The sequence below is a fragment of the Thunnus maccoyii genome, chromosome 3 (assembly GCF_910596095.1).
Source record: "Thunnus maccoyii chromosome 3, fThuMac1.1, whole genome shotgun sequence".
Classification (NCBI taxonomy): Eukaryota; Metazoa; Chordata; class Actinopteri; order Scombriformes; family Scombridae; genus Thunnus; species Thunnus maccoyii.
In genome coordinates, this window is record NC_056535.1 from 4978981 (window position 1) to 5001877 (window position 22897).

A 22897-nucleotide genomic window follows, 5' to 3' on the forward strand; every position below is an offset into this window, starting at 1 on the left:
CATCTTTTCTTTATGTCTTTAGTGGGAGGGACTTGGACACGAGCAAAAACGCAAGACGCATTTAGGGAACTGAGATGCACCCATACTGTGGCAGGAATGTTGTTTTCTTTTCATCATCTGAAAAAAGGCAGGGATGCAACGGCACGAATATGTCAGAAGGATGCATGTGTCGCAGTGTGACAGGAAAGTCTATTGACACAAATCCCACTGAAGTTTGTCATCAATATCTGAGATAAGAGCACAAATCATTGTGTTAATAAGCATCCAAAAGCCAGCACGGTTGCTGCCGAAACCCGGGATCGAACCAGGGACCTTTAGATCTTCAGTCTAACGCTCTCCCAACTGAGCTATTTCGGCGTGAAAATCACAATCTACGGTGGCCCAACGATGGAAAACACGGCAAGCACACAAAAAAGGTAAATTAAAATACAGTGACTTTTCAGAAATTAATTGTCTAGGATCCACAGAGACAAATCCCGCTCAACTTTGAGATTAAAATCTGAGAAAAGAGCACTAATCATCATATCAGTGTGCATCCAGGTATTTCGGCACAAAAGTGTAAAAGCTATGGTGGCCAACATGTGCAAAACACGGCAAGCCATTAGAAAATTAAACTGGAACACAGTGACTTTTCAGAAAAGAACTTTCTAGCAACCAGGAAGAGACCTATATCTTGTATACTATCCTTTTTTTTTGTCATGTGAAAACGGGCAGGGACGCCACTGCAGGAACATGTTATCAGAAAGCATGTGTTGCAGTGTGGAAGGATAATCTACTGAAACAAATCCCACTTAAGTTTGTCATCAATATCTGAGATAAGAACAAATCATTGTGTTAATAAGCATCCAAAAGCCAGCACGGTTGCTGCCGAAACCCGGGATCAAACCAGGGACCTTTAGATCTTCAGTCTAACGCTCTCCCAACTGAGCTATTTCGGCACAAAATGTCGATAATATGGCGGCCCAAACGTGCAAAACGCATCGAGATATCAGAAAATTAAACTGAAAGTGACTTTCCAGAAAAGAACATTCTAGCAAACAGGAAGAAACATCTATCTTGTAGAGTATTCTTTCTTTTGAGCATCTGAGGAAGGGCAGGGATGCAAACGCAGAAATGCGTTAGCACAACGCATGTGTCGCAGTGTGGAAGGATAACCTACAGAGACAAACCCAAATCAGGTTTGACATCGTTTGAGAGAAGAACACTAACCATCGTAGCAATGTGTGTCCAAAAGCCAACACGGTTGCTGCCGAAACCCGGGATCGAACCAGGGACCTTTAGATCTTCAGTCTAACGCTCTCCCAACTGAGCTATTTCGGCACAAAATGTCGATAATATGGCGGCCCAAACGTGCAAAACGCATCGAGATATCAGAAAATTAAACGGAAAGTGACTTTCCAGAAAAGAACATTCTAGCAAACAGGAAGAAACATCTATCTTGTAGAGTATTCTTTCTTTTGAGCATCTGAGGAAGGGCAGGGATGCAAACGCAGAAATGCGTTAGCACAACGCATGTGTCGCAGTGTGGAAGGATAACCTACAGAGACAAACCCAAATCAGGTTTGACATCGTTTGAGAGAAGAACACTAACCATCGTAGCAATGTGTGTCCAAAAGCCAGCACGGTTGCTGCCGAAACCCGGGATCGAACCAGGGACCTTTAGCTCTTCAGTCTAACGCTCTCCCAACTGAGCTATTTCAGCACAAAATGTCGATAATATGGCGGCCCAAACGTGCAAAACGCATCGAGATATCAGAAAATTAAACTGAAAGTGACTTTCCAGAAAAGAACATTCTAGCAAACAGGAAGAAACATCTATCTTGTAGAGTATTCTTTCTTTTGAGCATCTGAGGAAGGGCAGGGATGCAAACGCAGAAATGCGTTAGCACAACGCATGTGTCGCAGTGTGGAAGGATAATCTACAGAGACAACCATCGTAGCAATGTGCGTCCAAAAGCCAGCACGGTTGCTGCCGAAACCCGGGATCGAACCAGGGACCTTTAGCTCTTCAGTCTAACGCTCTCCCAACTGAGCTATTTCAGCACAAAATGTCGATAATATGGCGGCCCAAACGTGCAAAACGCATCGAGATATCAGAAAATTAAACTGAAAGTGACTTTCCAGAAAAGAACATTCTAGCAAACAGGAAGAAACATCTATCTTGTAGAGTATTCTTTCTTTTGAGCATCTGAGGAAGGGCAGGGATGCAAACGCAGAAATGCGTTAGCACAACGCATGTGTCGCAGTGTGGAAGGATAATCTACAGAGACAACCATCGTAGCAATGTGTGTCCAAAAGCCAGCACGGTTGCTGCCGAAACCCGGGATCGAACCAGGGACCTTTAGATCTTCAGTCTAACGCTCTCCCAACTGAGCTATTTCGGCACAAAATGTCAATAATGTGGCGGCCCAAACGTGCAAAACGCATCGAGATATCAGAAAATTAAACGGAAAGTGACTTTCCAGAAAAGAACATTCTAGCAAACAGGAAGAAACATCTATCTTGTAGAGTATTCTTTCTTTTGAGCATCTGAGGAAGGGCAGGGATGCAAACGCAGAAATGCGTTAGCACAACGCATGTGTCGCAGTGTGGAAGGTTAACCTACAGAGACAAACCCAAATCAGGTTTGACATCGTTTGAGAGAAGAACACTAACCATCGTAGCAATGTGTGTCCAAAAGCCAGCACGGTTGCTGCCGAAACCCGGGATCGAACCAGGGACCTTTAGATCTTCAGTCTAACGCTCTCCCAACTGAGCTATTTCGGCCTAAATCGCAATAATATGGCGGCCCAAACGTGCAAAACGCATCGAGATATCAGAAAATTAAACTGAAAGTGACTTTCCAGAAAAGAACATTCTAGCAAACAGGAAGAAACATCTATCTTGTAGAGTATTCTTTCTTTTGAGCATCTGAGGAAGGGCAGGGATGCAAACGCAGAAATGCGTTAGCACAACGCATGTGTCGCAGTGTGGAAGGATAACCTACAGAGACAAACCCAAATCAGGTTTGACATCGTTTGAGAGAAGAACACTAACCATCGTAGCAATGTGTGTCCAAAAGCCAGCACGGTTGCTGCCGAAACCCGGGATCGAACCAGGGACCTTTAGATCTTCAGTCTAACGCTCTCCCAACTGAGCTATTTCGGCCTAAATCGCAATAATATGGCGGCCCAAACGTGCAAAGCGCATCGAGATATCAGAAAATTAAACTGGAAGTGACTTTCCAGAAAAGAACATTCTAGCAAACAGGAAGAAACATCTATCTTGTAGAGTATTCTTTCTTTTGAGCATCTGAGGAAGGGCAGGGATGCAAACGCAGAAATGCGTTAGCACAACGCATGTGTCGCAGTGTGGAAGGATAATCTACAGAGACAACCATCGTAGCAATGTGTGTCCAAAAGCCAGCACGGTTGCTGCCGAAACCCGGGATCGAACCAGGGACCTTTAGATCTTCAGTCTAACGCTCTCCCAACTGAGCTATTTCGGCACAAAATGTCGATAATATGGCGGCCCAAACGTGCAAAACGCATCGAGATATCAGAAAATTAAACTGAAAGTGACTTTCCAGAAAAGAACATTCTAGCAAACAGGAAGAAACATCTATCTTGTAGAGTATTCTTTCTTTTGAGCATCTGAGGAAGGGCAGGGATGCAAACGCAGAAATGCGTTAGCACAACGCATGTGTCGCAGTGTGGAAGGATAACCTACAGAGACAAACCCAAATCAGGTTTGACATCGTTTGAGAGAAGAACACTAACCATCGTAGCAATGTGTGTCCAAAAGCCAGCACGGTTGCTGCCGAAACCCGGGATCGAACCAGGGACCTTTAGATCTTCAGTCTAACGCTCTCCCAACTGAGCTATTTCGGCACAAAATGTCGATAATATGGCGGCCCAAACGTGCAAAACGCATCGAGATATCAGAAAATTAAACTGAAAGTGACTTTCCAGAAAAGAACATTCTAGCAAACAGGAAGAAACATCTATCTTGTAGAGTATTCTTTCTTTTGAGCATCTGAGGAAGGGCAGGGATGCAAACGCAGAAATGCGTTAGCACAACGCATGTGTCGCAGTGTGGAAGGATAACCTACAGAGACAAACCCAAATCAGGTTTGACATCGTTTGAGAGAAGAACACTAACCATCGTAGCAATGTGTGTCCAAAAGCCAGCACGGTTGCTGCCGAAACCCGGGATCGAACCAGGGACCTTTAGATCTTCAGTCTAACGCTCTCCCAACTGAGCTATTTCGGCACAAAATGTCGATAATATGGCGGCCCAAACGTGCAAAACGCATCGATATATCAGAAAATTAAACTGAAAGTGACTTTCCAGAAAAGAACATTCTAGCAAACAGGAAGAAACATCTATCTTGTAGAGTATTCTTTCTTTTGAGCATCTGAGGAAGGGCAGGGATGCAAACGCAGAAATGCGTTAGCACAACGCATGTGTCGCAGTGTGGAAGGATAATCTACAGAGACAACCATCGTAGCAATGTGTGTCCAAAAGCCAGCACGGTTGCTGCCGAAACCCGGGATCGAACCAGGGACCTTTAGATCTTCAGTCTAACGCTCTCCCAACTGAGCTATTTCGGCACAAAATGTCGATAATATGGCGGCCCAAACGTGCAAAACGCATCGAGATATCAGAAAATTAAACTGAAAGTGACTTTCCAGAAAAGAACATTCTAGCAAACAGGAAGAAACATCTATCTTGTAGAGTATTCTTTCTTTTGAGCATCTGCCGAAACCCGGGATCGAACCAGGGACCTTTAGATCTTCAGTCTAACGCTCTCCCAACTGAGCTATTTCGGCCTAAATCGCAATAATATGGCGGCCCAAACGTGCAAAACGCATCGAGATATCAGAAAATTAAACGGAAAGTGACTTTCCAGAAAAGAACATTCTAGCAAACAGGAAGAAACATCTATCTTGTAGAGTATTCTTTCTTTTGAGCATCTGAGGAAGGGCAGGGATGCAAACGCAGAAATGCGTTAGCACAACGCATGTGTCGCAGTGTGGAAGGATAATCTACAGAGACAACCATCGTAGCAATGTGTGTCCAAAAGCCAGCACGGTTGCTGCCGAAACCCGGGATCGAACCAGGGACCTTTAGATCTTCAGTCTAACGCTCTCCCAACTGAGCTATTTCGGCACAAAATGTCGATAATATGGCGGCCCAAACGTGCAAAACGCATCGAGATATCAGAAAATTAAACTGAAAGTGACTTTCCAGAAAAGAACATTCTAGCAAACAGGAAGAAACATCTATCTTGTAGAGTATTCTTTCTTTTGAGCATCTGAGGAAGGGCAGGGATGCAAACGCAGAAATGCGTTAGCACAACACATGTGTCGCAGTGTGGAAGGATAACCTACAGAGACAAACCCAAATCAGGTTTGACATCGTTTGAGAGAAGAACACTAACCATCGTAGCAATGTGTGTCCAAAAGCCAGCACGGTTGCTGCCGAAACCCGGGATCGAACCAGGGACCTTTAGATCTTCAGTCTAACGCTCTCCCAACTGAGCTATTTCGGCACAAAATGTCGATAATATGGCGGCCCAAACGTGCAAAACGCATCGAGATATCAGAAAATTAAACTGAAAGTGACTTTCCAGAAAAGAACATTCTAGCAAACAGGAAGAAACATCTATCTTGTAGAGTATTCTTTCTTTTGAGCATCTGAGGAAGGGCAGGGATGCAAACGCAGAAATGCGTTAGCACAACGCATGTGTCGCAGTGTGGAAGGATAACCTACAGAGACAAACCCAAATCAGGTTTGACATCGTTTGAGAGAAGAACACTAACCATCGTAGCAATGTGTGTCCAAAAGCCAGCACGGTTGCTGCCGAAACCCGGGATCGAACCAGGGACCTTTAGATCTTCAGTCTAACGCTCTCCCAACTGAGCTATTTCGGCCTAAATCGCAATAATATGGCGGCCCAAACGTGCAAAGCGCATCGAGATATCAGAAAATTAAACTGGAAGTGACTTTCCAGAAAAGAACATTCTAGCAAACAGGAAGAAACATCTATCTTGTAGAGTATTCTTTCTTTTGAGCATCTGAGGAAGGGCAGGGATGCAAACGCAGAAATGCGTTAGCACAACGCATGTGTCGCAGTGTGGAAGGATAATCTACAGAGACAACCATCGTAGCAATGTGTGTCCAAAAGCCAGCACGGTTGCTGCCGAAACCCGGGATCGAACCAGGGACCTTTAGATCTTCAGTCTAACGCTCTCCCAACTGAGCTATTTCGGCACAAAATGTCGATAATATGGCGGCCCAAACGTGCAAAACGCATCGAGATATCAGAAAATTAAACTGAAAGTGACTTTCCAGAAAAGAACATTCTAGCAAACAGGAAGAAACATCTATCTTGTAGAGTATTCTTTCTTTTGAGCATCTGAGGAAGGGCAGGGATGCAAACGCAGAAATGCGTTAGCACAACGCATGTGTCGCAGTGTGGAAGGATAACCTACAGAGACAAACCCAAATCAGGTTTGACATCGTTTGAGAGAAGAACACTAACCATCGTAGCAATGTGTGTCCAAAAGCCAGCACGGTTGCTGCCGAAACCCGGGATCGAACCAGGGACCTTTAGATCTTCAGTCTAACGCTCTCCCAACTGAGCTATTTCGGCACAAAATGTCGATAATATGGCGGCCCAAACGTGCAAAACGCATCGATATATCAGAAAATTAAACTGAAAGTGACTTTCCAGAAAAGAACATTCTAGCAAACAGGAAGAAACATCTATCTTGTAGAGTATTCTTTCTTTTGAGCATCTGAGGAAGGGCAGGGATGCAAACGCAGAAATGCGTTAGCACAACGCATGTGTCGCAGTGTGGAAGGATAATCTACAGAGACAACCATCGTAGCAATGTGTGTCCAAAAGCCAGCACGGTTGCTGCCGAAACCCGGGATCGAACCAGGGACCTTTAGATCTTCAGTCTAACGCTCTCCCAACTGAGCTATTTCGGCACAAAATGTCGATAATATGGCGGCCCAAACGTGCAAAACGCATCGAGATATCAGAAAATTAAACTGAAAGTGACTTTCCAGAAAAGAACATTCTAGCAAACAGGAAGAAACATCTATCTTGTAGAGTATTCTTTCTTTTGAGCATCTGCCGAAACCCGGGATCGAACCAGGGACCTTTAGATCTTCAGTCTAACGCTCTCCCAACTGAGCTATTTCGGCCTAAATCGCAATAATATGGCGGCCCAAACGTGCAAAACGCATCGAGATATCAGAAAATTAAACGGAAAGTGACTTTCCAGAAAAGAACATTCTAGCAAACAGGAAGAAACATCTATCTTGTAGAGTATTCTTTCTTTTGAGCATCTGAGGAAGGGCAGGGATGCAAACGCAGAAATGCGTTAGCACAACGCATGTGTCGCAGTGTGGAAGGATAATCTACAGAGACAACCATCGTAGCAATGTGTGTCCAAAAGCCAGCACGGTTGCTGCCGAAACCCGGGATCGAACCAGGGACCTTTAGATCTTCAGTCTAACGCTCTCCCAACTGAGCTATTTCGGCACAAAATGTCGATAATATGGCGGCCCAAACGTGCAAAACGCATCGAGATATCAGAAAATTAAACTGAAAGTGACTTTCCAGAAAAGAACATTCTAGCAAACAGGAAGAAACATCTATCTTGTAGAGTATTCTTTCTTTTGAGCATCTGAGGAAGGGCAGGGATGCAAACGCAGAAATGCGTTAGCACAACACATGTGTCGCAGTGTGGAAGGATAACCTACAGAGACAAACCCAAATCAGGTTTGACATCGTTTGAGAGAAGAACACTAACCATCGTAGCAATGTGTGTCCAAAAGCCAGCACGGTTGCTGCCGAAACCCGGGATCGAACCAGGGACCTTTAGATCTTCAGTCTAACGCTCTCCCAACTGAGCTATTTCGGCACAAAATGTCGATAATATGGCGGCCCAAACGTGCAAAACGCATCGAGATATCAGAAAATTAAACTGAAAGTGACTTTCCAGAAAAGAACATTCTAGCAAACAGGAAGAAACATCTATCTTGTAGAGTATTCTTTCTTTTGAGCATCTGAGGAAGGGCAGGGATGCAAACGCAGAAATGCGTTAGCACAACGCATGTGTCGCAGTGTGGAAGGATAATCTACAGAGACAACCATCGTAGCAATGTGTGTCCAAAAGCCAGCACGGTTGCTGCCGAAACCCGGGATCGAACGAGGGACCTTTAGATCTTCAGTCTAACGCTCTCCCAACTGAGCTATTTCGGCCTAAATCGCAATAATATGGCGGCCCAAACGTGCAAAACGCATCGAGATATCAGAAAATTAAACGGAAAGTGACTTTCCAGAAAAGAACATTCTAGCAAACAGGAAGAAACATCTATCTTGTAGAGTATTCTTTCTTTTGAGCATCTGAGGAAGGGCAGGGATGCAAACGCAGAAATGCGTTAGCACAACGCATGTGTCGCAGTGTGGAAGGTTAACCTACAGAGACAAACCCAAATCAGGTTTGACATCGTTTGAGAGAAGAACACTAACCATCGTAGCAATGTGTGTCCAAAAGCCAGCACGGTTGCTGCCGAAACCCGGGATCGAACCAGGGACCTTTAGATCTTCAGTCTAACGCTCTCCCAACTGAGCTATTTCGGCCTAAATCGCAATAATATGGCGGCCCAAACGTGCAAAACGCATCGAGATATCAGAAAATTAAACTGAAAGTGACTTTCCAGAAAAGAACATTCTAGCAAACAGGAAGAAACATCTATCTTGTAGAGTATTCTTTCTTTTGAGCATCTGAGGAAGGGCAGGGATGCAAACGCAGAAATGCGTTAGCACAACGCATGTGTCGCAGTGTGGAAGGATAACCTACAGAGACAAACCCAAATCAGGTTTGACATCGTTTGAGAGAAGAACACTAACCATCGTAGCAATGTGTGTCCAAAAGCCAGCACGGTTGCTGCCGAAACCCGGGATCGAACCAGGGACCTTTAGATCTTCAGTCTAACGCTCTCCCAACTGAGCTATTTCGGCCTAAATCGCAATAATATGGCGGCCCAAACGTGCAAAGCGCATCGAGATATCAGAAAATTAAACTGGAAGTGACTTTCCAGAAAAGAACATTCTAGCAAACAGGAAGAAACATCTATCTTGTAGAGTATTCTTTCTTTTGAGCATCTGAGGAAGGGCAGGGATGCAAACGCAGAAATGCGTTAGCACAACGCATGTGTCGCAGTGTGGAAGGATAATCTACAGAGACAACCATCGTAGCAATGTGTGTCCAAAAGCCAGCACGGTTGCTGCCGAAACCCGGGATCGAACCAGGGACCTTTAGATCTTCAGTCTAACGCTCTCCCAACTGAGCTATTTCGGCACAAAATGTCGATAATATGGCGGCCCAAACGTGCAAAACGCATCGAGATATCAGAAAATTAAACTGAAAGTGACTTTCCAGAAAAGAACATTCTAGCAAACAGGAAGAAACATCTATCTTGTAGAGTATTCTTTCTTTTGAGCATCTGAGGAAGGGCAGGGATGCAAACGCAGAAATGCGTTAGCACAACGCATGTGTCGCAGTGTGGAAGGATAACCTACAGAGACAAACCCAAATCAGGTTTGACATCGTTTGAGAGAAGAACACTAACCATCGTAGCAATGTGTGTCCAAAAGCCAGCACGGTTGCTGCCGAAACCCGGGATCGAACCAGGGACCTTTAGATCTTCAGTCTAACGCTCTCCCAACTGAGCTATTTCGGCACAAAATGTCGATAATATGGCGGCCCAAACGTGCAAAACGCATCGATATATCAGAAAATTAAACTGAAAGTGACTTTCCAGAAAAGAACATTCTAGCAAACAGGAAGAAACATCTATCTTGTAGAGTATTCTTTCTTTTGAGCATCTGAGGAAGGGCAGGGATGCAAACGCAGAAATGCGTTAGCACAACGCATGTGTCGCAGTGTGGAAGGATAATCTACAGAGACAACCATCGTAGCAATGTGTGTCCAAAAGCCAGCACGGTTGCTGCCGAAACCCGGGATCGAACCAGGGACCTTTAGATCTTCAGTCTAACGCTCTCCCAACTGAGCTATTTCGGCACAAAATGTCGATAATATGGCGGCCCAAACGTGCAAAACGCATCGAGATATCAGAAAATTAAACTGAAAGTGACTTTCCAGAAAAGAACATTCTAGCAAACAGGAAGAAACATCTATCTTGTAGAGTATTCTTTCTTTTGAGCATCTGCCGAAACCCGGGATCGAACCAGGGACCTTTAGATCTTCAGTCTAACGCTCTCCCAACTGAGCTATTTCGGCCTAAATCGCAATAATATGGCGGCCCAAACGTGCAAAACGCATCGAGATATCAGAAAATTAAACGGAAAGTGACTTTCCAGAAAAGAACATTCTAGCAAACAGGAAGAAACATCTATCTTGTAGAGTATTCTTTCTTTTGAGCATCTGAGGAAGGGCAGGGATGCAAACGCAGAAATGCGTTAGCACAACGCATGTGTCGCAGTGTGGAAGGATAATCTACAGAGACAACCATCGTAGCAATGTGTGTCCAAAAGCCAGCACGGTTGCTGCCGAAACCCGGGATCGAACCAGGGACCTTTAGATCTTCAGTCTAACGCTCTCCCAACTGAGCTATTTCGGCACAAAATGTCGATAATATGGCGGCCCAAACGTGCAAAACGCATCGAGATATCAGAAAATTAAACTGAAAGTGACTTTCCAGAAAAGAACATTCTAGCAAACAGGAAGAAACATCTATCTTGTAGAGTATTCTTTCTTTTGAGCATCTGAGGAAGGGCAGGGATGCAAACGCAGAAATGCGTTAGCACAACACATGTGTCGCAGTGTGGAAGGATAACCTACAGAGACAAACCCAAATCAGGTTTGACATCGTTTGAGAGAAGAACACTAACCATCGTAGCAATGTGTGTCCAAAAGCCAGCACGGTTGCTGCCGAAACCCGGGATCGAACCAGGGACCTTTAGATCTTCAGTCTAACGCTCTCCCAACTGAGCTATTTCGGCACAAAATGTCGATAATATGGCGGCCCAAACGTGCAAAACGCATCGAGATATCAGAAAATTAAACTGAAAGTGACTTTCCAGAAAAGAACATTCTAGCAAACAGGAAGAAACATCTATCTTGTAGAGTATTCTTTCTTTTGAGCATCTGAGGAAGGGCAGGGATGCAAACGCAGAAATGCGTTAGCACAACGCATGTGTCGCAGTGTGGAAGGATAATCTACAGAGACAACCATCGTAGCAATGTGTGTCCAAAAGCCAGCACGGTTGCTGCCGAAACCCGGGATCGAACGAGGGACCTTTAGATCTTCAGTCTAACGCTCTCCCAACTGAGCTATTTCGGCCTAAATCGCAATAATATGGCGGCCCAAACGTGCAAAACGCATCGAGATATCAGAAAATTAAACGGAAAGTGACTTTCCAGAAAAGAACATTCTAGCAAACAGGAAGAAACATCTATCTTGTAGAGTATTCTTTCTTTTGAGCATCTGAGGAAGGGCAGGGATGCAAACGCAGAAATGCGTTAGCACAACGCATGTGTCGCAGTGTGGAAGGATAACCTACAGAGACAAACCCAAATCAGGTTTGACATCGTTTGAGAGAAGAACACTAACCATCGTAGCAATGTGTGTCCAAAAGCCAGCACGGTTGCTGCCGAAACCCGGGATCGAACCAGGGACCTTTAGCTCTTCAGTCTAACGCTCTCCCAACTGAGCTATTTCAGCACAAAATGTCGATAATATGGCGGCCCAAACGTGCAAAACGCATCGAGATATCAGAAAATTAAACTGAAAGTGACTTTCCAGAAAAGAACATTCTAGCAAACAGGAAGAAACATCTATCTTGTAGAGTATTCTTTCTTTTGAGCATCTGAGGAAGGGCAGGGATGCAAACGCAGAAATGCGTTAGCACAACGCATGTGTCGCAGTGTCGAAGGATAATCTACAGAGACAACCATCGTAGCAATGTGTGTCCAAAAGCCAGCACGGTTGCTGCCGAAACCCGGGATCGAACCAGGGACCTTTAGATCTTCAGTCTAACGCTCTCCCAACTGAGCTATTTCGGCACAAAATGTCGATAATATGGCGGCCCAAACGTGCAAAACGCATCGAGATATCAGAAAATTAAACTGAAAGTGACTTTCCAGAAAAGAACATTCTAGCAAACAGGAAGAAACATCTATCTTGTAGAGTATTCTTTCTTTTGAGCATCTGAGGAAGGGCAGGGATGCAAACGCAGAAATGCGTTAGCACAACGCATGTGTCGCAGTGTGGAAGGATAATCTACAGAGACAACCATCGTAGCAATGTGTGTCCAAAAGCCAGCACGGTTGCTGCCGAAACCCGGGATCGAACCAGGGACCTTTAGATCTTCAGTCTAACGCTCTCCCAACTGAGCTATTTCGGCACAAAATGTCAATAATGTGGCGGCCCAAACGTGCAAAACGCATCGAGATATCAGAAAATTAAACGGAAAGTGACTTTCCAGAAAAGAACATTCTAGCAAACAGGAAGAAACATCTATCTTGTAGAGTATTCTTTCTTTTGAGCATCTGAGGAAGGGCAGGGATGCAAACGCAGAAATGCGTTAGCACAACGCATGTGTCGCAGTGTGGAAGGTTAACCTACAGAGACAAACCCAAATCAGGTTTGACATCGTTTGAGAGAAGAACACTAACCATCGTAGCAATGTGTGTCCAAAAGCCAGCACGGTTGCTGCCGAAACCCGGGATCGAACCAGGGACCTTTAGATCTTCAGTCTAACGCTCTCCCAACTGAGCTATTTCGGCCTAAATCGCAATAATATGGCGGCCCAAACGTGCAAAACGCATCGAGATATCAGAAAATTAAACTGAAAGTGACTTTCCAGAAAAGAACATTCTAGCAAACAGGAAGAAACATCTATCTTGTAGAGTATTCTTTCTTTTGAGCATCTGAGGAAGGGCAGGGATGCAAACGCAGAAATGCGTTAGCACAACGCATGTGTCGCAGTGTGGAAGGATAACCTACAGAGACAAACCCAAATCAGGTTTGACATCGTTTGAGAGAAGAACACTAACCATCGTAGCAATGTGTGTCCAAAAGCCAGCACGGTTGCTGCCGAAACCCGGGATCGAACCAGGGACCTTTAGATCTTCAGTCTAACGCTCTCCCAACTGAGCTATTTCGGCACAAAATGTCGATAATATGGCGGCCCAAACGTGCAAAACGCATCGATATATCAGAAAATTAAACTGAAAGTGACTTTCCAGAAAAGAACATTCTAGCAAACAGGAAGAAACATCTATCTTGTAGAGTATTCTTTCTTTTGAGCATCTGAGGAAGGGCAGGGATGCAAACGCAGAAATGCGTTAGCACAACGCATGTGTCGCAGTGTGGAAGGATAATCTACAGAGACAACCATCGTAGCAATGTGTGTCCAAAAGCCAGCACGGTTGCTGCCGAAACCCGGGATCGAACCAGGGACCTTTAGATCTTCAGTCTAACGCTCTCCCAACTGAGCTATTTCGGCACAAAATGTCGATAATATGGCGGCCCAAACGTGCAAAACGCATCGAGATATCAGAAAATTAAACTGAAAGTGACTTTCCAGAAAAGAACATTCTAGCAAACAGGAAGAAACATCTATCTTGTAGAGTATTCTTTCTTTTGAGCATCTGCCGAAACCCGGGATCGAACCAGGGACCTTTAGATCTTCAGTCTAACGCTCTCCCAACTGAGCTATTTCGGCCTAAATCGCAATAATATGGCGGCCCAAACGTGCAAAACGCATCGAGATATCAGAAAATTAAACGGAAAGTGACTTTCCAGAAAAGAACATTCTAGCAAACAGGAAGAAACATCTATCTTGTAGAGTATTCTTTCTTTTGAGCATCTGAGGAAGGGCAGGGATGCAAACGCAGAAATGCGTTAGCACAACGCATGTGTCGCAGTGTGGAAGGATAATCTACAGAGACAACCATCGTAGCAATGTGTGTCCAAAAGCCAGCACGGTTGCTGCCGAAACCCGGGATCGAACCAGGGACCTTTAGATCTTCAGTCTAACGCTCTCCCAACTGAGCTATTTCGGCACAAAATGTCGATAATATGGCGGCCCAAACGTGCAAAACGCATCGAGATATCAGAAAATTAAACTGAAAGTGACTTTCCAGAAAAGAACATTCTAGCAAACAGGAAGAAACATCTATCTTGTAGAGTATTCTTTCTTTTGAGCATCTGAGGAAGGGCAGGGATGCAAACGCAGAAATGCGTTAGCACAACACATGTGTCGCAGTGTGGAAGGATAACCTACAGAGACAAACCCAAATCAGGTTTGACATCGTTTGAGAGAAGAACACTAACCATCGTAGCAATGTGTGTCCAAAAGCCAGCACGGTTGCTGCCGAAACCCGGGATCGAACCAGGGACCTTTAGATCTTCAGTCTAACGCTCTCCCAACTGAGCTATTTCGGCACAAAATGTCGATAATATGGCGGCCCAAACGTGCAAAACGCATCGAGATATCAGAAAATTAAACTGAAAGTGACTTTCCAGAAAAGAACATTCTAGCAAACAGGAAGAAACATCTATCTTGTAGAGTATTCTTTCTTTTGAGCATCTGCCGAAACCCGTGATCGAACCAGGGACCTTTAGATCTTCAGTCTAACGCTCTCCCAACTGAGCTATTTCGGCCTAAATCGCAATAATATGGCGGCCCAAACGTGCAAAACGCATCGAGATATCAGAAAATTAAACGGAAAGTGACTTTCCAGAAAAGAACATTCTAGCAAACAGGAAGAAACATCTATCTTGTAGAGTATTCTTTCTTTTGAGCATCTGAGGAAGGGCAGGGATGCAAACGCAGAAATGCGTTAGCACAACGCATGTGTCGCAGTGTGGAAGGATAATCTACAGAGACAACCATCGTAGCAATGTGTGTCCAAAAGCCAGCACGGTTGCTGCCGAAACCCGGGATCGAACCAGGGACCTTTAGATCTTCAGTCTAACGCTCTCCCAACTGAGCTATTTCGGCCTAAATCGCAATAATATGGCGGCCCAAACGTGCAAAGCGCATCGAGATATCAGAAAATTAAACTGGAAGTGACTTTCCAGAAAAGAACATTCTAGCAAACAGGAAGAAACATCTATCTTGTAGAGTATTCTTTCTTTTGAGCATCTGAGGAAGGGCAGGGATGCAAACGCAGAAATGCGTTAGCACAACGCATGTGTCGCAGTGTGGAAGGATAATCTACAGAGACAACCATCGTAGCAATGTGTGTCCAAAAGCCAGCACGGTTGCTGCCGAAACCCGGGATCGAACCAGGGACCTTTAGATCTTCAGTCTAACGCTCTCCCAACTGAGCTATTTCGGCACAAAATGTCGATAATATGGCGGCCCAAACGTGCAAAACGCATCGAGATATCAGAAAATTAAACTGAAAGTGACTTTCCAGAAAAGAACATTCTAGCAACCAGGAAGAAACATCTATCTTGCAGAGTATTCTTTCTTTTGATCATCTGAGGAAGAGCAGAGATACAAGTGCAGAAATGCGTTAGCACAACGCATGTGTCGCAGTGTGGAAGGATAATCTACAGAGACAACCATCGTAGCAATGTGTGTCCAAAAGCCAGCACGGTTGCTGCCGAAACCCGGGATCGAACCAGGGACCTTTAGATCTTCAGTCTAACGCTCTCCCAACTGAGCTATTTCGGCCTAAATCGCAATAATATGGCGGCCCAAACGTGCAAAACGCATCGAGATATCAGAAAATTAAACTGAAAGTGACTTTCCAGAAAAGAACATTCTAGCAAACAGGAAGAAACATCTATCTTGTAGAGTATTCTTTCTTTTGAGCATCTGAGGAAGGGCAGGGATGCAAACGCAGAAATGCGTTAGCACAACGCATGTGTCGCAGTGTGGAAGGATAATCTACAGAGACAACCATCGTAGCAATGTGTGTCCAAAAGCCAGCACGGTTGCTGCCGAAACCCGGGATCGAACCAGGGACCTTTAGATCTTCAGTCTAACGCTCTCCCAACTGAGCTATTTCGGCACAAAATGTCGATAATATGGCGGCCCAAACGTGCAAAACGCATCGAGATATCAGAAAATTAAACGGAAAGTGACTTTCCAGAAAAGAACATTCTAGCAAACAGGAAGAAACATCTATCTTGTAGAGTATTCTTTCTTTTGAGCATCTGAGGAAGGGCAGGGATGCAAACGCAGAAATGCGTTAGCACAACGCATGTGTCGCAGTGTGGAAGGATAACCTACAGAGACAAACCCAAATCAGGTTTGACATCGTTTGAGAGAAGAACACTAACCATCGTAGCAATGTGTGTCCAAAAGCCAGCACGGTTGCTGCCGAAACCCGGGATCGAACCAGGGACCTTTAGATCTTCAGTCTAACGCTCTCCCAACTGAGCTATTTCGGCACAAAATGTCGATAATATGGCGGCCCAAACGTGCAAAACGCATCGATATATCAGAAAATTAAACTGAAAGTGACTTTCCAGAAAAGAACATTCTAGCAAACAGGAAGAAACATCTATCTTGTAGAGTATTCTTTCTTTTGAGCATCTGAGGAAGGGCAGGGATGCAAACGCAGAAATGCGTTAGCACAACGCATGTGTCGCAGTGTGGAAGGATAATCTACAGAGACAACCATCGTAGCAATGTGTGTCCAAAAGCCAGCACGGTTGCTGCCGAAACCCGGGATCGAACCAGGGACCTTTAGATCTTCAGTCTAACGCTCTCCCAACTGAGCTATTTCGGCACAAAATGTCGATAATATGGCGGCCCAAACGTGCAAAACGCATCGAGATATCAGAAAATTAAACTGAAAGTGACTTTCCAGAAAAGAACATTCTAGCAAACAGGAAGAAACATCTATCTTGTAGAGTATTCTTTCTTTTGAGCATCTGCCGAAACCCGGGATCGAACCAGGGACCTTTAGATCTTCAGTCTAACGCTCTCCCAACTGAGCTATTTCGGCCTAAATCGCAATAATATGGCGGCCCAAACGTGCAAAACGCATCGAGATATCAGAAAATTAAACGGAAAGTGACTTTCCAGAAAAGAACATTCTAGCAAACAGGAAGAAACATCTATCTTGTAGAGTATTCTTTCTTTTGAGCATCTGAGGAAGGGCAGGGATGCAAACGCAGAAATGCGTTAGCACAACGCATGTGTCGCAGTGTGGAAGGATAATCTACAGAGACAACCATCGTAGCAATGTGTGTCCAAAAGCCAGCACGGTTGCTGCCGAAACCCGGGATCGAACCAGGGACCTTTAGATCTTCAGTCTAACGCTCTCCCAACTGAGCTATTTCGGCCTAAATCGCAATAATATGGCGGCCCAAACGTGCAAAGCGCATCGAGATATCAGAAAATTAAACTGGAAGTGACTTTCCAGAAAAGAACATTCTAGCAAACAGGAAGAAACATCTATCTTGTAGAGTATTCTTTCTTTTGAGCATCTGAGGAAGGGCAGGGATGCAAACGCAGAAATGCGTTAGCACAACGCATGTGTCGCAGTGTGGAAGGATAATCTACAGAGACAACCATCGTAGCAATGTGTGTCCAAAAGCCAGCACGGTTGCTGCCGAAACCCGGGATCGAACCAGGGACCTTTAGATCTTCAGTCTAACGCTCTCCCAACTGAGCTATTTCGGCACAAAATGTCGATAATATGGCGGCCCAAACGTGCAAAACGCATCGAGATATCAGAAAATTAAACTGAAAGTGACTTTCCAGAAAAGAACATTCTAGCAACCAGGAAGAAACATCTATCTTGCAGAGTATTCTTTCTTTTGATCATCTGAGGAAGGGCAGAGATACAAGTGCAGAAATGCGTTAGCACAACGCATGTGTCGCAGTGTGGAAGGATAATCTACAGAGACAACCATCGTAGCAATGTGTGTCCAAAAGCCAGCACGGTTGCTGCCGAAACCCGGGATCGAACCAGGGACCTTTAGATCTTCAGTCTAACGCTCTCCCAACTGAGCTATTTCGGCACAAAATGTCGATAATATGGCGGCCCAAACGTGCAAAACGCATCGATATATCAGAAAATTAAACGGAAAGTGACTTTCCAGAAAAGAACATTCTAGCAAACAGGAAGAAACATCTATCTTGTAGAGTATTCTTTCTTTTGAGCATCTGAGGAAGGGCAGGGATGCAAACGCAGAAATGCGTTAGCACAACGCATGTGTCGCAGTGTGGAAGGATAACCTACAGAGACAAACCCAAATCAGGTTTGACATCGTTTGAGAGAAGAACACTAACCATCGTAGCAATGTGTGTCCAAAAGCCAGCACGGTTGCTGCCGAAACCCGGGATCGAACCAGGGACTTCTAGATCTTCAGTCTAACGCTCTCCCAACTGAGCTATTTCGGCCTAAATCGCAATAATATGGCGGCCCAAACGTGCAAAACGCATCGAGATATCAGAAAATTAAACGGAAAGTGACTTTCCAGAAAAGAACATTCTAGCAAACAGGAAGAAACATCTATCTTGTAGAGTATTCTTTCTTTTGAGCATCTGAGGAAGGGCAGGGATGCAAACGCAGAAATGCGTTAGCACAACGCATGTGTCGCAGTGTGGAAGGATAATCTACAGAGACAACCATCGTAGCAATGTGTGTCCAAAAGCCAGCACGGTTGCTGCTGAAACCCGGGATCGAACCAGGGACCTTTAGATCTTCAGTCTAACGCTCTCCCAACTGAGCTATTTCGGCACAAAATGTCGATAATATGGCGGCCCAAACGTGCAAAACGCATCGAGATATCAGAAAATTAAACGGAAAGTGACTTTCCAGAAAAGAACATTCTAGCAAACAGGAAGAAACATCTATCTTGTAGAGTATTCTTTCTTTTGAGCATCTGAGGAAGGGCAGGGATGCAAACGCAGAAATGCGTTAGCACAACGCATGTGTCGCAGTGTGGAAGGATAACCTACAGAGACAAACCCAAATCAGGTTTGACATCGTTTGAGAGAAGAACACTAACCATCGTAGCAATGTGTGTCCAAAAGCCAGCACGGTTGCTGCCGAAACCCGGGATCGAACCAGGGACCTTTAGATCTTCAGTCTAACGCTCTCCCAACTGAGCTATTTCGGCCTAAATCGCAATAATATGGCGGCCCAAACGTGCAAAACGCATCGAGATATCAGAAAATTAAACGGAAAGTGACTTTCCAGAAAAGAACATTCTAGCAAACAGGAAGAAACATCTATCTTGTAGAGTATTCTTTCTTTTGAGCATCTGAGGAAGGGCAGGGATGCAAACGCAGAAATGCGTTAGCACAACGCATGTGTCGCAGTGTGGAAGGATAATCTACAGAGACAACCATCGTAGCAATGTGTGTCCAAAAGCCAGCACGGTTGCTGCCGAAACCCGGGATCGAACCAGGGACCTTTAGATCTTCAGTCTAACGCTCTCCCAACTGAGCTATTTCGGCACAAAATGTCGATAATATGGCGGCCCAAACGTGCAAAACGCATCGAGATATCAGAAAATTAAACGGAAAGTGACTTTCCAGAAAAGAACATTCTAGCAAACAGGAAGAAACATCTATCTTGTAGAGTATTCTTTCTTTTGAGCATCTGAGGAAGGGCAGGGATGCAAACGCAGAAATGCGTTAGCACAACGCATGTGTTGCAGTGTGGAAGGATAACCTACAGAGACAAACCCAAATCAGGTTTGACATCGTTTGAGAGAAGAACACTAACCATCGTAGCAATGTGTGTCCAAAAGCCAGCACGGTTGCTGCCGAAACCCGGGATCGAACCAGGGACCTTTAGATCTTCAGTCTAACGCTCTCCCAACTGAGCTATTTCGGCACAAAATGTCGATAATATGGCGGCCCAAACGTGCAAAACGCATCGAGATATCAGAAAATTAAACTGAAAGTGACTTTCCAGAAAAGAACATTCTAGCAAACAGGAAGAAACATCTATCTTGTAGAGTATTCTTTCTTTTGAGCATCTGAGGAAGGGCAGGGATGCAAACGCAGAAATGCGTTAGCACAACGCATGTGTCGCAGTGTGGAAGGATAATCTACAGAGACAACCATCGTAGCAATGTGTGTCCAAAAGCCAGCACGGTTGCTGCCGAAACCCGGGATCGAACCAGGGACCTTTAGATCTTCAGTCTAACGCTCTCCCAACTGAGCTATTTCGGCCTAAATCGCAATAATATGGCGGCCCAAACGTGCAAAACGCATCGAGATATCAGAAAATTAAACTGAAAGTGACTTTCCAGAAAAGAACATTCTAGCAAACAGGAAGAAACGTTTATCTTGCAGAGTATTCTTTCTTTTGAGCATCTGAGGAAGGGCAGGGATACAAGTGCAGAAATGCGTTAGCACAACGCATGTGTCGCAGTGTGGAAGGATAATCTACAGAGACAACCATCGTAGCAATGTGTGTCCAAAAGCCAGCACGGTTGCTGCCGAAACCCGGGATCGAACCAGGGACCTTTAGATCTTCAGTCTAACGCTCTCCCAACTGAGCTATTTCGGCACAAAATGTCGATAATATGGCGGCCCAAACGTGCAAAACGCATCGAGATATCAGAAAATTAAACTGAAAGTGACTTTCCAGAAAAGAACATTCTAGCAAACAGGAAGAAACATCTATCTTGTAGAGTATTCTTTCTTTTGAGCATCTGAGGAAGGGCAGGGATGCAAACGCAGAAATGCGTTAGCACAACGCATGTGTCGCAGTGTGGAAGGATAATCTACAGAGACAACCATCGTAGCAATGTGTGTCCAAAAGCCAGCACGGTTGCTGCCGAAACCCGGGATCGAACCAGGGACCTTTAGATCTTCAGTCTAACGCTCTCCCAACTGAGCTATTTCGGCACAAAATGTCGATAATATGGCGGCCCAAACGTGCAAAACGCATCGAGATATCAGAAAATTAAACGGAAAGTGACTTTCCAGAAAAGAACATTCTAGCAAACAGGAAGAAACATCTATCTTGTAGAGTATTCTTTCTTTTGAGCATCTGAGGAAGGGCAGGGATGCAAACGCAGAAATGCGTTAGCACAACGCATGTGTCGCAGTGTGGAAGGATAACCTACAGAGACAAACCCAAATCAGGTTTGACATCGTTTGAGAGAAGAACACTAACCATCGTAGCAATGTGTGTCCAAAAGCCAGCACGGTTGCTGCCGAAACCCGGGATCGAACCAGGGACCTTTAGATCTTCAGTCTAACGCTCTCCCAACTGAGCTATTTCGGCACAAAATGTCGATAATATGGCGGCCCAAACTTGCAAAACGCATCGAGATATCAGAAAATTAAACTGAAAGTGACTTTCCAGAAAAGAACATTCTAGCAAACAGGAAGAAACATCTATCTTGTAGAGTATTCTTTCTTTTGAGCATCTGAGGAAGGGCAGGGATGCAAACGCAGAAATGCGTTAGCACAACGCATGTGTCGCAGTGTGGAAGGATAATCTACAGAGACAACCATCGTAGCAATGTGTGTCCAAAAGCCAGCACGGTTGCTGCCGAAACCCGGGATCGAACCAGGGACCTTTAGATCTTCAGTCTAACGCTCTCCCAACTGAGCTATTTCGGCCTAAATCGCAATAATATGGCGGCCCAAACGTGCAAAACGCATCGAGATATCAGAAAATTAAACGGAAAGTGACTTTCCAGAAAAGAACATTCTAGCAAACAGGAAGAAACATCTATCTTGTAGAGTATTCTTTCTTTTGAGCATCTGAGGAAGGGCAGGGATGCAAACGCAGAAATGCGTTAGCACAACGCATGTGTCGCAGTGTGGAAGGATAACCTACAGAGACAAACCCAAATCAGGTTTGACATCGTTTGAGAGAAGAACACTAACCATCGTAGCAATGTGTGTCCAAAAGCCAGCACGGTTGCTGCCGAAACCCGGGATCGAACCAGGGACCTTTAGATCTTCAGTCTAACGCTCTCCCAACTGAGCTATTTCGGCACAAAATGTCGATAATATGGCGGCCCAAACGTGCAAAACGCATCGAGATATCAGAAAATTAAACTGAAAGTGACTTTCCAGAAAAGAACATTCTAGCAAACAGGAAGAAACGTCTATCTTGTAGAGTATTCTTTCTTTTGAGCATCTGAGGAAGGGCAGGGATGCAATTGCAGAAATGCGTTAGCACAACACATGTGTCGCAGTGTGGAAGGATAACCTACAGAGACAAACCCAAATCAGGTTTGACATCGTTTGAGAGAAGAACACTAACCATCGTAGCAATGCGTGTCCAAAAGCTAGCACGGTTGCTGCCGAAACCCGGGATCGAACCAGGGACCTTTAGATCTTCAGTCTAACGCTCTCCCAACTGAGCTATTTCGGCCTAAATCGCAATAATATGGCGGCCCAAACGTGCAAAACGCATCGAGATATCAGAAAATTAAACGGAAAGTGACTTTCCAGAAAAGAACATTCTAGCAAACAGGAAGAAACGTCTATCTTGTAGAGTATTCTTTCTTTTGAGCATCTGAGGAAGGGCAGGGATGCAACTGCAGAAATGCGTTAGCACAACACATGTGTCGCAGTGTGGAAGGATAACCTACAGAGACAAACCCAAATCAGGTTTGACATCGTTTGAGAGAAGAACACTAACCATCGTAGCAATGTGTGTCCAAAAGCCAGCCTGGTTGCTGCCGAAACCCGGGATCGAACCAGGGACCTTTAGATCTTCAGTCTAACGCTCTCCCAACTGAGCTATTTCGGCACAAAACGTCGATAATATGGCGGCCCAAACGTGCAAAACGCATCGAGATATCAGAAAATTAAACGGAAAGTGACTTTCCAGAAAAGAACATTCTAGCAAACAGGAAGAAACATCTATCTTGTAGAGTATTCTTTCTTTTGATCATCTGAGGAAGGGCAGGGATA

At 44.7% G+C, this 22897-nt stretch overlaps 1 protein-coding gene and 65 non-coding genes across 66 annotated transcripts in view; all 66 read right to left on the bottom strand.

The window, feature by feature from the left end:
• Positions 1 to 22897, bottom strand: part of mfsd4aa (major facilitator superfamily domain containing 4Aa) — a 43505-nt gene that overhangs the window by 7484 nt on the left and 13124 nt on the right. The window lies entirely within an intron of this gene.
• trnaf-gaa lies at positions 285 to 357 on the bottom strand. The gene has a single exon. It is a non-coding gene; the product is annotated as a tRNA-Phe (tRNA).
• Positions 866 to 938, bottom strand: trnaf-gaa. Its single transcript has one exon. It is a non-coding gene; the product is annotated as a tRNA-Phe (tRNA).
• trnaf-gaa lies at positions 1248 to 1320 on the bottom strand. Its single transcript has one exon. It is a non-coding gene; the product is annotated as a tRNA-Phe (tRNA).
• trnaf-gaa lies at positions 1630 to 1702 on the bottom strand. Its single transcript has one exon. It is a non-coding gene; the product is annotated as a tRNA-Phe (tRNA).
• On the bottom strand, positions 1971 to 2043 carry trnaf-gaa. Its single transcript has one exon. It is a non-coding gene; the product is annotated as a tRNA-Phe (tRNA).
• trnaf-gaa lies at positions 2312 to 2384 on the bottom strand. Its single transcript has one exon. It is a non-coding gene; the product is annotated as a tRNA-Phe (tRNA).
• trnaf-gaa lies at positions 2694 to 2766 on the bottom strand. Its single transcript has one exon. It is a non-coding gene; the product is annotated as a tRNA-Phe (tRNA).
• trnaf-gaa lies at positions 3075 to 3147 on the bottom strand. Its single transcript has one exon. It is a non-coding gene; the product is annotated as a tRNA-Phe (tRNA).
• Positions 3415 to 3487, bottom strand: trnaf-gaa. The gene has a single exon. It is a non-coding gene; the product is annotated as a tRNA-Phe (tRNA).
• Positions 3797 to 3869, bottom strand: trnaf-gaa. Its single transcript has one exon. It is a non-coding gene; the product is annotated as a tRNA-Phe (tRNA).
• On the bottom strand, positions 4179 to 4251 carry trnaf-gaa. The gene has a single exon. It is a non-coding gene; the product is annotated as a tRNA-Phe (tRNA).
• On the bottom strand, positions 4520 to 4592 carry trnaf-gaa. The gene has a single exon. It is a non-coding gene; the product is annotated as a tRNA-Phe (tRNA).
• Positions 4739 to 4811, bottom strand: trnaf-gaa. The gene has a single exon. It is a non-coding gene; the product is annotated as a tRNA-Phe (tRNA).
• Positions 5079 to 5151, bottom strand: trnaf-gaa. The gene has a single exon. It is a non-coding gene; the product is annotated as a tRNA-Phe (tRNA).
• Positions 5461 to 5533, bottom strand: trnaf-gaa. Its single transcript has one exon. It is a non-coding gene; the product is annotated as a tRNA-Phe (tRNA).
• On the bottom strand, positions 5843 to 5915 carry trnaf-gaa. The gene has a single exon. It is a non-coding gene; the product is annotated as a tRNA-Phe (tRNA).
• Positions 6183 to 6255, bottom strand: trnaf-gaa. Its single transcript has one exon. It is a non-coding gene; the product is annotated as a tRNA-Phe (tRNA).
• trnaf-gaa lies at positions 6565 to 6637 on the bottom strand. Its single transcript has one exon. It is a non-coding gene; the product is annotated as a tRNA-Phe (tRNA).
• Positions 6906 to 6978, bottom strand: trnaf-gaa. The gene has a single exon. It is a non-coding gene; the product is annotated as a tRNA-Phe (tRNA).
• On the bottom strand, positions 7125 to 7197 carry trnaf-gaa. Its single transcript has one exon. It is a non-coding gene; the product is annotated as a tRNA-Phe (tRNA).
• trnaf-gaa lies at positions 7465 to 7537 on the bottom strand. Its single transcript has one exon. It is a non-coding gene; the product is annotated as a tRNA-Phe (tRNA).
• trnaf-gaa lies at positions 7847 to 7919 on the bottom strand. The gene has a single exon. It is a non-coding gene; the product is annotated as a tRNA-Phe (tRNA).
• On the bottom strand, positions 8188 to 8260 carry trnaf-gaa. Its single transcript has one exon. It is a non-coding gene; the product is annotated as a tRNA-Phe (tRNA).
• trnaf-gaa lies at positions 8569 to 8641 on the bottom strand. The gene has a single exon. It is a non-coding gene; the product is annotated as a tRNA-Phe (tRNA).
• Positions 8950 to 9022, bottom strand: trnaf-gaa. The gene has a single exon. It is a non-coding gene; the product is annotated as a tRNA-Phe (tRNA).
• Positions 9290 to 9362, bottom strand: trnaf-gaa. Its single transcript has one exon. It is a non-coding gene; the product is annotated as a tRNA-Phe (tRNA).
• On the bottom strand, positions 9672 to 9744 carry trnaf-gaa. The gene has a single exon. It is a non-coding gene; the product is annotated as a tRNA-Phe (tRNA).
• On the bottom strand, positions 10013 to 10085 carry trnaf-gaa. Its single transcript has one exon. It is a non-coding gene; the product is annotated as a tRNA-Phe (tRNA).
• Positions 10232 to 10304, bottom strand: trnaf-gaa. Its single transcript has one exon. It is a non-coding gene; the product is annotated as a tRNA-Phe (tRNA).
• trnaf-gaa lies at positions 10572 to 10644 on the bottom strand. Its single transcript has one exon. It is a non-coding gene; the product is annotated as a tRNA-Phe (tRNA).
• On the bottom strand, positions 10954 to 11026 carry trnaf-gaa. Its single transcript has one exon. It is a non-coding gene; the product is annotated as a tRNA-Phe (tRNA).
• trnaf-gaa lies at positions 11295 to 11367 on the bottom strand. The gene has a single exon. It is a non-coding gene; the product is annotated as a tRNA-Phe (tRNA).
• On the bottom strand, positions 11676 to 11748 carry trnaf-gaa. Its single transcript has one exon. It is a non-coding gene; the product is annotated as a tRNA-Phe (tRNA).
• trnaf-gaa lies at positions 12017 to 12089 on the bottom strand. Its single transcript has one exon. It is a non-coding gene; the product is annotated as a tRNA-Phe (tRNA).
• Positions 12358 to 12430, bottom strand: trnaf-gaa. Its single transcript has one exon. It is a non-coding gene; the product is annotated as a tRNA-Phe (tRNA).
• trnaf-gaa lies at positions 12740 to 12812 on the bottom strand. The gene has a single exon. It is a non-coding gene; the product is annotated as a tRNA-Phe (tRNA).
• On the bottom strand, positions 13121 to 13193 carry trnaf-gaa. Its single transcript has one exon. It is a non-coding gene; the product is annotated as a tRNA-Phe (tRNA).
• Positions 13462 to 13534, bottom strand: trnaf-gaa. Its single transcript has one exon. It is a non-coding gene; the product is annotated as a tRNA-Phe (tRNA).
• On the bottom strand, positions 13681 to 13753 carry trnaf-gaa. The gene has a single exon. It is a non-coding gene; the product is annotated as a tRNA-Phe (tRNA).
• On the bottom strand, positions 14021 to 14093 carry trnaf-gaa. Its single transcript has one exon. It is a non-coding gene; the product is annotated as a tRNA-Phe (tRNA).
• On the bottom strand, positions 14403 to 14475 carry trnaf-gaa. The gene has a single exon. It is a non-coding gene; the product is annotated as a tRNA-Phe (tRNA).
• On the bottom strand, positions 14622 to 14694 carry trnaf-gaa. Its single transcript has one exon. It is a non-coding gene; the product is annotated as a tRNA-Phe (tRNA).
• On the bottom strand, positions 14962 to 15034 carry trnaf-gaa. The gene has a single exon. It is a non-coding gene; the product is annotated as a tRNA-Phe (tRNA).
• On the bottom strand, positions 15302 to 15374 carry trnaf-gaa. Its single transcript has one exon. It is a non-coding gene; the product is annotated as a tRNA-Phe (tRNA).
• Positions 15643 to 15715, bottom strand: trnaf-gaa. Its single transcript has one exon. It is a non-coding gene; the product is annotated as a tRNA-Phe (tRNA).
• On the bottom strand, positions 15983 to 16055 carry trnaf-gaa. The gene has a single exon. It is a non-coding gene; the product is annotated as a tRNA-Phe (tRNA).
• On the bottom strand, positions 16365 to 16437 carry trnaf-gaa. Its single transcript has one exon. It is a non-coding gene; the product is annotated as a tRNA-Phe (tRNA).
• trnaf-gaa lies at positions 16706 to 16778 on the bottom strand. Its single transcript has one exon. It is a non-coding gene; the product is annotated as a tRNA-Phe (tRNA).
• Positions 16925 to 16997, bottom strand: trnaf-gaa. The gene has a single exon. It is a non-coding gene; the product is annotated as a tRNA-Phe (tRNA).
• On the bottom strand, positions 17265 to 17337 carry trnaf-gaa. The gene has a single exon. It is a non-coding gene; the product is annotated as a tRNA-Phe (tRNA).
• Positions 17605 to 17677, bottom strand: trnaf-gaa. Its single transcript has one exon. It is a non-coding gene; the product is annotated as a tRNA-Phe (tRNA).
• Positions 17946 to 18018, bottom strand: trnaf-gaa. Its single transcript has one exon. It is a non-coding gene; the product is annotated as a tRNA-Phe (tRNA).
• On the bottom strand, positions 18328 to 18400 carry trnaf-gaa. Its single transcript has one exon. It is a non-coding gene; the product is annotated as a tRNA-Phe (tRNA).
• Positions 18668 to 18740, bottom strand: trnaf-gaa. The gene has a single exon. It is a non-coding gene; the product is annotated as a tRNA-Phe (tRNA).
• Positions 19050 to 19122, bottom strand: trnaf-gaa. The gene has a single exon. It is a non-coding gene; the product is annotated as a tRNA-Phe (tRNA).
• On the bottom strand, positions 19390 to 19462 carry trnaf-gaa. Its single transcript has one exon. It is a non-coding gene; the product is annotated as a tRNA-Phe (tRNA).
• trnaf-gaa lies at positions 19772 to 19844 on the bottom strand. Its single transcript has one exon. It is a non-coding gene; the product is annotated as a tRNA-Phe (tRNA).
• Positions 20113 to 20185, bottom strand: trnaf-gaa. The gene has a single exon. It is a non-coding gene; the product is annotated as a tRNA-Phe (tRNA).
• Positions 20453 to 20525, bottom strand: trnaf-gaa. The gene has a single exon. It is a non-coding gene; the product is annotated as a tRNA-Phe (tRNA).
• Positions 20794 to 20866, bottom strand: trnaf-gaa. Its single transcript has one exon. It is a non-coding gene; the product is annotated as a tRNA-Phe (tRNA).
• trnaf-gaa lies at positions 21176 to 21248 on the bottom strand. Its single transcript has one exon. It is a non-coding gene; the product is annotated as a tRNA-Phe (tRNA).
• Positions 21517 to 21589, bottom strand: trnaf-gaa. The gene has a single exon. It is a non-coding gene; the product is annotated as a tRNA-Phe (tRNA).
• trnaf-gaa lies at positions 21898 to 21970 on the bottom strand. Its single transcript has one exon. It is a non-coding gene; the product is annotated as a tRNA-Phe (tRNA).
• On the bottom strand, positions 22280 to 22352 carry trnaf-gaa. The gene has a single exon. It is a non-coding gene; the product is annotated as a tRNA-Phe (tRNA).
• On the bottom strand, positions 22661 to 22733 carry trnaf-gaa. The gene has a single exon. It is a non-coding gene; the product is annotated as a tRNA-Phe (tRNA).